The sequence below is a fragment of the Candoia aspera genome, chromosome 2, assembly GCF_035149785.1.
Source record: "Candoia aspera isolate rCanAsp1 chromosome 2, rCanAsp1.hap2, whole genome shotgun sequence".
NCBI classification, from domain to species: Eukaryota; Metazoa; Chordata; class Lepidosauria; order Squamata; family Boidae; genus Candoia; species Candoia aspera.
In genome coordinates, this window is record NC_086154.1 from 150,644,022 (window position 1) to 150,660,180 (window position 16,159).

Genomic DNA, 16,159 nt, shown 5'->3' on the forward strand with positions numbered 1-16,159 from the left:
CTTTCCACTTTTGAGACATAAAAACATGTCATAGTATATCAGACTGACTTTTATGTTAAACCACAGACACATGTAAGTTTCAAGTATATTCATGCCATCCGTGCACTTATATCTACACATACAAGAAATCCCAACAGACAATTTTGAGAGAAGAATAATTGTAAAAAGGGCAAATTGGTGTGTGTTATGTTTAATGGTATTCCTATAGAAATTTTCCAAATATACTCCAAAGGCATTCACATTTTCTGGTATTTCTCAGATGGTATTTCTAACACGCTCACCTACCTGCATTAATCGGTGAAAGCTGTCCTCTATCTTCATTTCTTTTGCAATACCTGATCATCTAAAAGCAGACAGAACATTTTTAACAGCACAGTCCTACTACTGTTTAATTAGAAATAAGTCCCACTGACTTTAGTGAATTAACTTCCTCCTACATGGGTTTTAGACTGCAGCCGTGGACCACTCAGAAAAACTATCCATTAAATTTAATGAAGTTTACTCCCAAATTAGTCGGTGTAGAGTTTAGGTGTACTGTGTGAACACAAAACTGTCCTACAATATTTGACAAGCTGTTCAAAATTAAATTCTTAGGTGTAGTGGGAACCAATCAGTCCATATGGGCTTAATGTTCAAGTGTTTACATGTAGCACACTATAGCCAGGACACATTCCATATCTCCATCTCAATATTTCACTTCTGGAGAATTTTAGTTTTGGTAGCGTGTCCACCAAATAAAAGACTCTTCTTGAAAGCTAAAATTGAAATATTTTTTAACGTCGTTTTCTCATTTAGTCAGAAAAACAACCAAGTGTGGAACCCTTACACCAACAAGAGTACAGTAATGGAAAAATAATCCCAGCTATGAAAGGATCATCTTTCCACAGAGCTCCATATAGTTATTGGCATCCCCTTTTCTTAAATTAGTTGAATGGGAAATCACCTTCTACAAAACTCAGGCAACCTAACTCAAGTACCTGAATTAAATACGTTAATTTTAAGTATTTCTGTAGGTCTTTTCAGGCACAATGAAAAAATCAAACTTTTTTTGATGGTATATTCTTAAACTAGTTTTCCTTTTCTTGTTGAAATTCTGTGGTGGCAATTCAGAAGTGGTAAACATACCCTTGAGTTGAGGTCAGCTTTCAGAATCATCACCGATGGAGACTTGTACTTTTCTTGTCAACAGAATGGAATTTACTTTTGCATTGTTGCAGGAAGCTTTTGGATTTCCCAACCTTACCTGGTAGTCTCCCATTTGAGTTTGAATTTAAGAAAAGGGGATGCCAATAAAAACTAGGACACCTGGAGTTTTCTCTAATCAGGGCAAGATGGGTCTTCAGCCTTCCCTGGACAGTTAGGAATTTATTTACTTATTTAAATAGGTTTGTAGGCTGGTCAATCTCACAAATGCAACTCTGGACAGCTGGCAAGGTTTAAAAAATATATAATATAAAGGTCATCTCAGGCTGCTTTCAGAAAGTAGACTTCTTTTACATAACATTCTTTCCTTCCCACATTTAGTTGCTTGTTGAACTAAATGCCCTGTTCACACAATTTGTACCCATGGTACATTTATTAGAGAAAAGAAAATTCTTAATTTCTCTAGAACATGTTGCTTGTTGTGAACATGTGCACAAATATTTTGTACATCTTTCTGCACATTTTTAAAAAATTTAATCAGAAACCCACACACACACATATAACGATGTCTGGTTAATCTATGCGAGTCCTGAAATTAGCTGCATCAAATGGAAAGAAACCTGAAATGCCTTGTCCTGGAAAGTAAGTTTTGTTTCACATTCACATGTATCAACTTTTTGCCCCTGTGTTGGACTACTGTGAATGTCAGCTCCAGGCAACTGCAAAATACCTCAGAGACCAAAGTGACTGACTCATCATCATTCTAGAATTTTCCTTTATCTAACTCAGCATTGTCTTGGTCACAAAGATCCAAATGCAGATACTTCAGATGTTATTGATGTGTTCAGTTTTTCATTGTAAAGATTAAGTCACACAATGTAGAGAACCCAGAGAAGAAACACAGAGAAGGAAGAAATCTGGCTTTAATAATGCTCCCAGTTCATTACTTAATTTAGAAGAAAGCCTGGCTTCATCTTTAGGCCATGCAGGAGAATTGCCTTAGGTTAGGGTGGTTGATGGAATAGTACATAGATGGTGAATTGCAGCAGCAGTCTCATCGGGTCCATTTAAGCTCCATGTCTATTCTCCCTGCTGGATGACAGAGCTTCCAGCAAGCCTACCCTACCCTGATGCCCTCATGTGTAGCAGAGGACTCAGTTCCCTTGTAAGTGTTTGGCTGTTAGTCTAGCCAGCTTCTATGTAAAGGATGAAGAGATGGATCCATCTTACCCGTCGTTTCAGGCTGCAAGCAATCTATGCATATTTTCTCACAGCTTCTTCCATCTATATTTAATTAAACACCTCTTAAGGAAGGAAAGATAGACAAGCTGCACAATACTACCTCTCCCATGCTCTAGTCATGAACTGTATTATATGTTTACTTCAAAAGTTGAGCCCTGTTTCCATTCCCAGCCAGGCTGAATCTGAGAGTACATGGTAAAGAACACACAATGGCCTGAGAGTTAATGTTTGGAGGAGGACCCATGTTCCTTCTAGTAGAGTGAGGGTTTATTATTTATTTATTATTCCAATTTCTATCACCACCCATCTCCCCCTGAAAAGGGGTTAAGAAGCCCCTTACAGTGCTGAAGAAGGCAGGGGTTGGGGAAGTTATGGGTAGTTAAAGGCTCTGAGTTTCAGTCATGTGAATCCCACAAAGTAAGAATCACAGAAGAATGTAGGATGCCTTCATAAGATACCAGCTTTCTAAGAAAAAACTAACTGCCCTTTCCATCTAACTTTGAAAACACTATTACTTGTTATAACCACACGATCGTGACCTGCTTCTTTTCACAGAATCTGCTAAGGTTTCAGACTTGTACTTGTAATCATCTCATATTTTCTTACTGTTTCTTCTACCATTTCTCATTTATTTATTTATTTTAGAAAATGAATGGGCAAGGGACTATTGTGCTGGAAGACTTCAAAGGTGTCCCTTAAAGCTGTCTGCCAGTGTTGTCACACAAACACTGAATTCTGGATTATTGTGAATGAATTGTATGCTGGTCTCCACTGCTTAATCACTCCTTCTTCTGTCTGGGGAATTCTGGGAGTTGAAGTCTACACATCTTAAAGTTGCCATGTTTGGGAAACACTGGTTTAGTGTAACATGTGAACTGGAAACTCCCTGCTAGGTAACCAAAGATAAAAACCATCGTTTGTTCTTGGTTTCCAACTCTGATATCATAGAAAGACTACAAGCCAGAATTCTAGGTTCATGAATCACACTGGATCAGGCTTGTGGGAACTAAGTTACCAAGGACGCATGGGCCCTCCTCTGTGTGCCCCTTCAATCCATTGTTTGTAGTCCTTCATCTACCACAATTGACAAACATTGATGGTAAAATTTCACACCAATATGAAATGCCAATATGAGACAGAAAATTGACAAAAACAAAAAACATAGTTTAAGCTTCAAAATAGGGCTAACGTTGTTTGGAAAACAAAAGGTGGTGGTATCATTTCATACCATTTTGTGGCAGAAAACCAAAAGGCCCTCAATAAACCTAACAATCAGGCTGCCATATCTGGACTGCAAAATTCCAGATGACCCTTAAATGGTAGCAAAGGGTTACAGGAAACTCTGTTCTAGTGAGTGATCACTCAGATTTCTGGAGCCCAGATATGGTAGTTCTTCTTACTAGAGTTTTTAAAGAATTATTTTGTGAAATTCATGCCAAACCCAGGGAACAAGCATAAAATCCTGCCCTGCTCATATGAAGCTCTACCCACTTCATTTTTCATCTTGCTCACCGTGGCCTTGGGCTGCCATGAAATGTGTTGCCCAGCCTAGCATTAAATAAACTATGAAAAGAGCTTCTCTGGTTTGCTCAGTGGCCCCACTGACAGGAAATAAACACAACCGAGTTCATTGACACTGAGTGGGATATGCAAACATAGCTATGCATACTCAGAACATATTAGCCTAAGACATTTTGCTTCCTGAGACGAAAACAGTAAATAGCAGCACTCCCTTCCCTGACAACCGACATAGTATCAAAAGGTAGTCAAATTATTTTGGCACCCGAGGTAGAAAATCCTACAAGCGTTTGTCCTCCCACCCATAATAAAAATATAGAGAAAATAAATTGCCGATCACTGACATCCAAAATCAGCCACCCAGAGACTGCTGCTTCAGTCTAATTCAGGGGGTGACCTTTGAAAAAATGCAGTCAAGTCTGAGGAATATATGCTTCCTCAATATGGAATTAAGAACTAGCTCAGATACAAGTGATAATGGGTTATATGAATGGTCTGGATATAATTCCGAATCATTTTTAGGAGACGTCTTTCACTGAAGTAACAGTAATTTTTCCATGAAAAACAACCTTAATGCAGTTCTGATCAGAAAAGTAAAAACAGAGAGGGGAGTTTAAGGCTTTCTGTTCAGACTTGAGGGAGTTTCAGTTCAGCCTCTCTCAAAATACAGAGAGCTTTTGTAATTATAATTATATGCCAAGAAAATCACAAAGTAAATGGTGATTTTCATCAGAAAAAAAAGAGACAGAAAAAACGATCACCTCTTTCACTTTTTGTTCACTCCTCTTCTAAAAAGTAATAGCTTCCTAAGACAGTTTTTCATTTCAAAAACTTGGTTCATGCTTCATTACACACGATTACCAAACATGTAATTTTCTGTTAATCTGTAATGGATTCTGAAAGATACAAAATCTCCACATAGTTTGAATAGGAAGCCACTTTAATAATTGAATTCACTTTACCTATCTTCCTACCTAACTCTGAAATTTTCACTTTATAATGTAATTACTATTTTTACTAAATTTCTCTCCACTAATGTGTACTAGCTCTTTGTTTAATAGCACTGCAGACTCATCTAATTGGTATCTGCCCAGAAAGATTGCAACTGTTTCAGTTATATGGTATTTATCTTGGTTTCCTGGCCTGAATATATTTCAAATACATTGCAAGCTCTTTTTAGTTTCTACCTGGAGTTGCATGGAAAACAGAATGAGGGAGAGGATCAAATAAAAATACAGTTTTTGTTGTTGTTGTTGTTCTTAATGAATATTAAGATCTTCTTGAGATACTGGGAAGAGTGCAGCGTAAACCTAAGCCAACTATCCACTAGTTGTTTGTCTACCTGGATTAAAAATGTGTCTGGTAAATTGACAATAACTGACACAACTATTCCATGCTCTCAGGCATTTTTATTTTCCCTGGGAAATCTGAAATTAGCACACTAATGCAAACCTGATTATGTCTGCAAATGGGTACGTATAAAGACTGTACTATCAAATTGTGATCTGACGTACCTAGAGGTTATGAGTTTGTCCTTCCTAGTTTCTAGTCCACTGCTTACATAAACACACAGAATATATCCCCAAGGGCATATTGAATGTGTAATGCATTAGGGTATGTGTGCATGTGTGTGTGTCTGACAGAGAGAGAAAGAAAGATGATTCTTGGGTATGGTCCTATCACACGTGAGACAGCTTTAAGAAGTGAGCAATTAACGATTTCCCTCCACTACCATTTTTTTTATACCCAATTCATGTTTTGAGTTTTTATACCCAATTCTCCAGTCTTTCCAACCTTCTCACCTTAGGGTGTTTTGGTCGCCTCATCCTCTTGGAATCTCCAGCAGGTAGGCTGGTGACTTGGTAGATACTTGTAGACATGGAACCTTGCTCTGAACTAGCACACCTAAGCCCATTTCTTTTTATTGGTGTTGCTTCTTGCGTCATCCTCCAAAGTCCCTCCCCAGACATCTGGTGCACCCCCTCCTTAGAGGAAGGGGGGCATGCTACTGGAAAGAGAGGGAAAGTCCTAGACTCCTCAGCCTTTCTTCCTCTGTGGGGTAATTTCCAATCTGACACTGAAGATAAACAAATATAAACACCTGAGGTAAGCAACCCTTGTTCGACATACTTTCACTAACTCTTGTTTTCTTTCTTTTACAATAACCCTGTCTGAGAAAGTGAAATTGGCCTGCCACTTGCACTACAGGAACTGACCGAGCAACTGGGCTGGCAGGTATTTTGGTATTTTAGTCAAGAGACTGTTCTCTCTACAGAATATGGACTCTAGATAAAGGGCTAAATTATGGTAAGAGTAGGTAATGGCTTTAAGATCACTTGGGTGGGAAATGAATTAATACCCATCATATTAACCTTCATAACAAATTCTATGATATCATCAAGATTAACAATGCTCTGATGGTATAATTTTTGTAGGCTAGAGACAGTTAAGTTAGATGCCCATGAAGGCTTCCACTACAATAAAGTTGTTAATCTTTTAAGTGCACCTAATGCTGTTTTCCTGTAACAGATTAACTTGAATGAGTACCCCTTTGGAATCTTCTTGAGTTTCACTGAAGACAACAACAACAAAAGGAAATTAGTAGAATCACTGGTAGCATATTAGCATTCTGAGAGATAGTGAAATAATCTTGAAGTAAACACAATGGTTAGCACATGTATTTATTTATTTATTTATTAAACAAATGTATAAGGCCACCCAACTCACACATGGTGACTCTGGGTGGCTCACAAAGTTACAAACCATAAAAACACAATATACACCCCACAGGAGCAGCAAACACATTCAAGTCAGCCAGGTGATTGGCTCTGAAGCGAATGTGTGTCATGGTATACAAAACACACATTACTTTTCCTAACCTGGTGCCTTCCCGATGTTAGCTTTCAATTTCAATAATTTTCAACCAGCATGTAGATTATAACTGAAGTGGGTCAGGAGAATAAATGAGGCCCAAACTTTAGAGTTATCAAACAGGTTTCCATTTTTTTAAAAGATAAAATTAATGTATAAGAAATATTCAACCAGTAATGAAGCAAGACTAGCAGCAATCTATTTGAAATGTTAGAGATAAGGTGATGAGAGAGAGAGAAAGTTTTATGCTAGACGAAGCAAGGAGAGGGCGCTCGGGGTATGAGCAAAGCACCAAGAGTCCTAATCACAACCGGGCAAACTCAAGGGCACACATATTTTATGAGGCATATGACCTTCCAAACCCCATTAATAAACATCCTGTTATGAAATGTTCTGCTAACATTTTTGAAATCTGGGTGAAGGTGGGGTCTTTTTCAATAGACAGGAACTACTTTACAATTCAGTATTACCCATATTAGTTAGGCTAAGACCCAATGTTGCTTAGATATGAGTATAAGCTTATCCCTTTTTAAAAAATGTTTCTCCTTTGACAGCTTAGCAGTTTTTCTTAAAAACACACACACACACACAAACACACACACAGTAAGTATCCTCCACCCATTATATTACATGCAGTGCTTTGTGGCACCAACTGATACAACTGAGGCATTTCACTTCAAAACGTGCCAAGGAAGAGTAATTCTCACTGAAAATTAATAGTAGACCAGGGGTATGCTTCAGCAATTAGGATAAACTCTGGATAAACTTGTGGATATTTTTGACATTCCATCCATCAAAGAAGGATGCTGCTCATTTCCTAAGCCTTTCGCATTTTCTGTCTCACAGATAGAAAAAGAAGCTTCCTGGTATCTAAGTATCAAGGAATATACCTGAGTTAGCAATGAGACTAAAATCTTAGGTAGTGGTGATGGGTAAACCCATAAATAGAAAAAGACAGAATTAAAAGGACTTCCATTCCAATAAGTATTACAAAATGTATGTATGTATGTATGTATGTATGTATGTATGTATGTATGTATGTAAGTAAGTAAGTAAGTAAGTAAATAAGCAAGCAAGCCTTTGAGTCAGTTTTTGACTCCTGGCAACTGCCTGGACTAATCCTTACAGTTTTCTTGGCCAGTTTTTCAAGAGTGGTTTGCCAATGCCTGCTTCCTAGGGCTGAGGGAGAGCAACTGGCCCAAATGCCTAAGGCAGTACTAGAACTCACGGTCTCTAGCCTAATGCCTTAACCACTTCGCCAAACTGGCTCTCTCTATAGGATTAACCATAAGGAAGAGTTGCTCAAGAAAAAATGTTTGGAACAACTTACTTCTTGCAAGGCTAAATACACAGAACTGCATCACTGTACTTTTTAAAACTAAGTTTGAGTAATTACATTCCATGGGCTCCAAGCTAAACTTACAACCACTAACTTGGAAAAGAATTTCCACTTTACATAAATATGTATTAAAAAGTGAGTACAGTATAAGCAGTTCTCTGTACATTTATCTAGGAGTCTCACTCAGTGGGATTCACTGTACTGGATCTATCTTACAATAACAGTAAACTTGAATCTGGTCTGTTAGGAAAGGAAAAAACCAAATCCCAAAACTTAACAAAATGTGGTATTTTCAAGTCTCGCCCTTTGATTCTCATTGACTGATTATGTGCCATCAAATTGGTGTTGACTCTTAGTGGCCACATAGTTAAATTTTCTCAATGGCAATCTGTCCCTTCAGGTTTTCCAACAGTGCACTCATCACCACTGTAACTGAGTCTATCCACTTTGCTACTGGTCTTCCTATTCTTCTCTTTCCTTCCACCTTTCTCAGCATCAAAGCCTTCTCCAGAGAACTAGGTCTTTGCATAATGAGTCCAAAACAGGATAATTTGAGTTTGGTCATTTGTGCCTCAAATGAGAATTCTCAGTTGATTTGTTCGATGATCCATTTGTTAGTTTTCTTGGCTGTCCATGGTATTTTGAGAAGTCTTTTGCATCCATAAAGTGTCATTGGGAATAATATTGCCTGCATGATTCTGATCTTTGTAGATATAGATACCCCACAGCATCTGAATATCTCTTCCAAGGTTTTCATGGCTAATCTACCAAGTGCTATTCTGTGGCATATTTCTTGACTGCTTATTTCTTGACTGCTGATGGTTGATCCTAAAAGGTACCGTAGAAGCTATCTACCACTTCAATATCTTCATTGTCAATTCTAAGGCTGGTTTTTGTACCAGTTGTCATTAGTTTGGTCTTCTTTATATTTAATCTTAGTCACATTTTTTTACTGTTCTCCTTGACTTTCTTACTAGAGCTTACAGATCCTTGCCTTTTCGGCCATCAGCATAGCATAGGTTATTGATGTTCTTCTCCAATTTTAAAACCCTGCTCATCTTCTTCCAATTCAGCTTCCCTTAATATATATTCAGCATATAGGTTGAATAAATAAGGGGAGAGTATACAGCCTCATCTCACTCCTTTGCCAACCTGGAGCCAGTCTTTTTTTGTGATGTTCTATGTGTACTGTGGCTTCCTGACCTGCATATAGGTTTCACATGAGGATGTTCTGGGATTCCCATTTTTCTAAGCTCAGCTTGATGTGATCCACACAATCAAAAGCCTTTCTATAATCACATACTGACTTCTTTTTGGTATTCTTTGTCTTTCTCAATTATTCAGCATGCATCAGCAATAATGTCTCATGTTCCTCAGCCTTTCCTAAAGCCAGCTTGAACATCTGGCATTTCCTTTTCCATACAGGGTGTTAATCTGCATTGGGTGATCTTAAGCACGATTTTGCTAGCATGTGAATTAAGGATATTGTATGATAATTTGCACACTCTGTTAAGTCTCCTTTTTTGGGCATTGGAATTTAGATTGACCTCTTCCAACCTTTTGGCCACAGTGTCATTTTCCAGATTTGCTGACATAGCTTGGTTAGAACTTTTACCAATTCTTCTTCTATTGCTTGCCATATTTTTGTGGGTATTCCATCAATTCCTGTAGCCTTCTGACTTGGTAATGACTGGAATATTGATTTAATTTCATCTTCTAGTACTAGGTTATCGTAAATAGGGAACATCTTCTAAGGTATCTTGGATGTTGACATCTCTACTGTACAGCATTTCAGTATACTCCTTCCATCTGTGTTTGATCTTGTTTGAAGCATTTATGTCCATTGGCACCCTTTAACTTGCCAATTTGAGGTTGGAACCTACTTCTAAATTACGAGATCTTTTGGAAGACTTTGTTGTAATACTGCTTCTTGTCTCTTCTAAAATCTCTCTGAAAGTCTTTGTTAAGTTCCTTCCTGAGGCCTTTGTCTTTCTTGGTTCTGGCTTCTCCTCTCTTCTTGCCAATTTCCATGGTTTGTTTTGACATCCTGTTTGCTTTCTTCTGTTTTATCTTTGGCAGTCTCTTCTCACATTCATCCTTAGCAATTTCTTTTAAGTTAATCCCAGAGTTTAACTTAATGGCTCTCTGTCAATGAGGTTCAGGATTTCAAAGCAATTCCTAGTGTTCTCCTTGAAAATGGTGGATATATGCTTAAGATGTTGTGGAAACTGACTGGTTTTCTTCTTCTTCTTCTTTAGCTTAACTTGGGACTTGCACATGAGCAATCCATGACCTGTTCCATAGCCAGCATCTGCCCATGTCTTTGATGTTCCTCCACCTCCTTTTAGCAATAATGTAGCCAATTTTATTTCTATGTGTACTCCATCTGGCGATCTCCATGTATACATATAAATTAAATTTTAAGCAGTATTTACTAGAAATGTCTGTGCTCATTGACTGTTAGTTCTTAAGTTAATTAGAATAGCTGTTGATCCCTGAAAATCATTGGCAGCATTGTTTCAGAATTTCTGCCCTTTAGGGTGAAGTTCCCCCCAAGATCCAGATGGCTTCCACCCTGCTGGTATTTCAGAGAGTTTGAAGACCTGGCTGTTCACCCAGGCCTTTGGCGAGGGTGATTGAAGCCTCCTTTTGGGTAATGCCAGTTTGCTTTGTAGTTAAAGCAATGGTGTTCCCCATAGTAACATATGGCTGCGAGAGCTGGACCATAAGGAAGGCTGAGCGAAGGAAGATCGATGCTTTTGAACTGTGGTGTTGGAGGAAAATTCTGAGAGTGCCTGGGACTGCAAGAAGATCAAACCAGTCCATCCTCCAGGAAATAAAGCCAGACTGCTCACTTGAGGGAATGATATTAAAGGCAAAACTGAAATACTTTGGCCACATAATGAGAAGACAGGACACCCTGGAGAAGATGCTGATGCTAGGGAGAGTGGAGGGCAAAAGGAAGAGGGGCCGACCAAGGGCAAGGTGGATGGATGATATTCTAGAGGTGATGGACTCGTCCCTGGGGGAGCTGGGGGCGGTGACGACCCACAGGAAGCTCTGGCGTGGGCTGGTCCATGAAGTCACGAAGAGTCAGAAGCGACTAAATGAATAAACAACAACAAGTTTGCTTTGGTTGTTGTCTGGTTTATGCCATCTTTTGTTCTTTGTTTTTATTGTTGTATTATTTTATCGCCTCTGTGTTTTTAATTGTGAACTGCCCAGAGCCACTGGGAGTCAGGCAGTTTAACAATCAATCAATCAATCAATCAATCAATCAATCTGGCTTGTGAGAGCACTAACTTAACTTCTACATGTATATCTTCAGAATGAAGAATATCCACCTCAGCTTGGGCTTTTGGGAAATTAACTTTATTTTTTCACCTTTTGAATAAGTATACATTGATGCTGTTTGAAATTCAGCTGAACTAGCTTTCTGTGTCTGCTGTAACAACTGGTTAGTACCTGTGTCTGTTTTTCTATTAATATTCTTTTGATAAAGTAATTTTATTTAGTTTTCCAAACTGAAATATTTTGGCCCTGCTCTCTAAAGCCTCTAACTGCTGGTGCAATACATTGATATGTTTCTTTTTGGAGTATTAGAGGGTGAGAGGAGATAACTTAAGAATACAACTGTAACTCACAAAAAGGATGTGCTAGCTTTTGCACAAGCACTCATAATCTTTAGTTTGTCAAAGAAACAGTAATAAAATAAATTACTCATTACTTTGAATTGTGACTTTTGGTTAGCTCCATCATTCCAAAAACTGAGATAATTGACATTCTCAAAATCAGCAAAGTGTATGCTTCTTTATTTATTCCTGCACTGTTTTAGTCTTTCCCGTTTCTTTTTTAGACTTGTTTTCTATTGGTCTTATATTCTGCATTATGTGTCTTAATTATATCTTGAAAAATTAATTAAAAAGGAAAAGAAGAAAAGAAGAGTTTGTCCAATGCAAAGAAGTAAAAAAAAAAGTATTATCAGCAAAGTTGTCCTAACAGCCAGGAAACATGCTGAGACAAGGAACTGGTCTCTAATGTTTATTGCTAGTACATAACAGGAATCCTAACAAACTGAAGAAGCGTGGGAAAAACCCAGACATATAAACCCCAAAGGTTAAGGCGGTCCCGATCTGTGTCTCTTTGAATGGCTGACCAATTCCTCAGTGCTACGCATGCGCTTGACAGTCTGGATGGGAGCCCCCTGCTCGCCATCCTTACTCATGACAAAAGTGGAATTTCCTTCAGAAGCTCTGAGGTTCCCTCAGCATCTTCTTGGGATTTTACCAACCTGGCATTTTTATTTCCTGATTATTGTGCCTGCCTAAACCCAGATTTTTCAGATGGTTTTTAAAAAATTCAATAAGAAAATAATCTCCACAGAGAACTCACCCCTTACTGATCAACTCATTTTGGTATCTCATCTCTTAACCAACAATTTTAGCCTATTTAGAATCAAAGTAATTGATTTATAATAAATTCTAAAAATATATGGACAAACACACTAGAAAAAGGAATAATTTATGGATTAGATGTTGGATTGGCAGACTACCTTCTGGGTTGCAAAGGAAGACACTGACAGTAATTTTCTCTATAGCAGAAAACAAGAAGATGCTAAGAAGCTGAAAGAAACTTTGGCTAATAATTTTAAAGAGAAAAATCAGAAGTCTAGTAGCACCTTTCAGATTAAGAAAATTTATTAAAAGGATCATAAAGAAAAATAGTAAATAGTGAAAAAAGGAAATAGCAAATAAAAAAAGAAAAAGGTTTTTCTTTATTATCTTTATTTTATTTTAGGGTTTTTACTTTGTTAAGAATTTCTTCGATAAAAATTATTTTAAAAAAAGAAATTTTATTAAAAGGCACAAGCTTTTGTGAAGCACAGCTCATTTCTTCAGATGCATGGAAGGACAGAACTGAAACAGACTTTCAATTGGGATGGGAGAGTAAAAGGAGAGAAAGACAGGGTGGTTATGCAGATGTTGATTACATATAAGACGCATTACAGCCCCTAAACTGGTATCACTTTTCACAGCAGTTGATAAATCTGGCCATATACTGGGGGTCCGGGATCCAGTGATCGTTGTTCCTATATGTAAGAAAGGGAATAAGACTGACCCTGCCAGTTATCGACCTATAAGTCTCCTTAACATTATAAGTAAGATGTCATGCCAGACATCTTCAGTGGAAGCTTAGAGATTGGATGGAACAGGAAGGACTATTGCTGGAGGAACAAGCTGGTTTTAGGGAAGGTCATTCAACAATTGATCCCTGTCTTATACTTCAACACCTTATTGAGAAATACATCCCTCAGAATACCGCTTCACTGTATGCAGCCTCTGTTGATTGTAAGGCAGCATTTGACTGAATATCTCAGATTAAGCTATGGAACAAGCTGTATAATACGACCATTGATCACCGACTGTTGTTTTTCATTCATGCATTACATGAAGCAACAGCACTGAAGAGTAAGATGCACTTCTCAAGGACACCTGACAGCACCCATTCCAACTACCAAGGGCACAAAACAAGGCTGCATATTGGCGCCTCTCTTATTTAATTTTTATATAAATGATGTGATAGATAGCTGAAGAATCCAAACTTCCATCCACCCAAACTAGCAGAGAGACATATTACTATACTGTTATATGCGGATGATGCAGTAACCCTTTCAAGGACACCCACTGGACTCAAGAGAGCTTTGAACACCTTTGCACATCACTGTAAAGAGAACCAGCTAGAAATCAACTATTCTAAAACTAAAATAACGGCATTTGCAAATCGGCCCAAAAAGTGCTCCTGGACTATTAACAACCATGCCATTGAGCAAGTGCAATGTTTTCAATACCTAGGGGTAATCTTCCAGGCTAATGGAAATAAACAGGCCCGTGCTAACTATGCTTCACAAAATGCACATAGGAGTGCAGCAGCTACTTTAAGATTTCATCATTCCAGAGGAAGTCAGTATATACCTGCAGCCACTAAGCTCTTTGAGGCCAAGCCCCTAGCTCAATTACTACATGGCGCACAACTTGGACCACCCCCCAACCTTGCATCCCTGGAACTTGTTCAATCTGAATTTTTAAGAGCAATTTTCCAAGTTCCTCACTGTGTCTCCCATGCTTCACTACTCATGGAAGCTGTAATGGTGAAAATGGAGACTAGAATATGGCAAGTTGTGTTGCACTACTGGTTGAAGCTGACACTTTTCCCTATAGATTTAACTCCACTGACATTAGAAAACAGATTTCAAAGTGGGTGGAAACAAGCAGTTTACCACAAGCTCTGTCTCCTAAGAGTCTCCCCCATTTACTATCTCTGGGCTATGAGCAAGCAAGGGCCACACTTAAGCAACATCTGTTTGACATAGACCATCAAACGGATGCTGGTAATACCACTCAGCTTCCCATGGCAGATAGCCGGAGATACACCTTGGCACCAGCTATGTATCTCGCACAGCTTAACATCCCAAATCAGAGAGGGGCCCTTACCTTAGCCTGATGGAATGCCCTCCCTTCAGCACTTCTGGCTGGAAGATACAAAAAACCACCATATTCATTATGAGTATGTCCTTGCGACTCAGGACAGGTAGAAACTATCAAACATGTTCTTCTATATTGCCAGCTTTATACAGAACCTTGAAATGCCTTAATTACCCCACTCCTGACCAGAAAAACAGGATACAACAATCAACAGTATAAGCAATTTTTCCTTTCCAACATCACCCCCGAAATAACACACAAGGTTGCCAGGTTTTGCGTGGCAGCATGCAAAATCAGGCAAAGAATAATTAAGAGCAATTGAACCTGCCTGAGTACGGATAGCCAGAACTTGTATTTGTATTTTCTATTGCTATTTCAAAGTTTATATTACCCAGATTGCTACTTCTAATCTTTCTTTTTCTTGATGCATGTGTGTAGCCTGAGCAAGCCCCCTTGCATAGTTTGATTTAATAATGTCTTTTAGCCAAAATTCTTTGTATGTACTTTTCCTAATTATCCTGATATTGTCAATTTAGTTTTGGATATTTTGGATATTTGAATAGCGATTTCCTTGTGCCCGTTAATGACTGCAATAAAATTATTTATTTATTTATGACACATTACAAGTACTTTATCAATTAACAATGATAGTGTGTTAAAAACACATTGTGTTTTCTGAGACCTTCTGAGATGGCCTAAAACCTTTTGATGCATGTGAGTTCAGCAGTTTCTCCTTCAATTTTGCTGATAAAGTTTTTTTGTTCCAAATACTGTAACTACTTTGAGATCTGTAATGGAATGTCCTGGGAGGTTAAAATGTTATATTACTTTGTTCTTGTTTTGAGTCCTGATATTAAACTTGTATCCATTAATTCTTTTGTTCAAACTCTGGCCTGCTTGTCCTACATACAGTCCAGAGGGATATTCCTGGCAGATATGGCCTATATCACAGTTGAGGATGATCATGAAAAGGTGCCTCTCATCTTGTGTGTGAAGTTGTTGGGCCCTGTAATGGGGCTTTTGGTATAAATGTGAAGGCAAAACAGACATTTGAATTTGTTGCATGGTCTTGTTTCCATGTTAAGATCATTGTCCTGTTGTTTCTTGTTGCTTGAGGGAATCTGCTTCAGATTGGGTGGTTGTTGGTATGCAAGCATGGGCCTGCCATTCAGTGTCTGAGAATGTAAAGCATCATTGTCCAGTATGGGTTGTAGTTTATTAATAATGCATTTGAGTGGCTTGATGAGTGAGTGTCACTAGTGACAACTAGTGCTGTTCGGTTGGTCTGTTTTTGTGGTTTGTTTTTTTGTTAATAGGTTCTCTCTGGGAATTGATTGAGCTGCATTGATTTGTCTTATCGATTCATTGGGTGGGTAGTTCAGTCTCCTGAATGCCTGGTTTACTTCCATCTGTTGAGTATCTCAATTCCAATGAAAGATTATGATCTGAATCATAATTACTCTACTACCCAGAAACAATGCTTTGGGAGTTTGAAGCCACACATGAAAAAGAGACAGATCCTTTATCAATTGTATGTGGTTCAAGACCTCACCAACCCTCACTG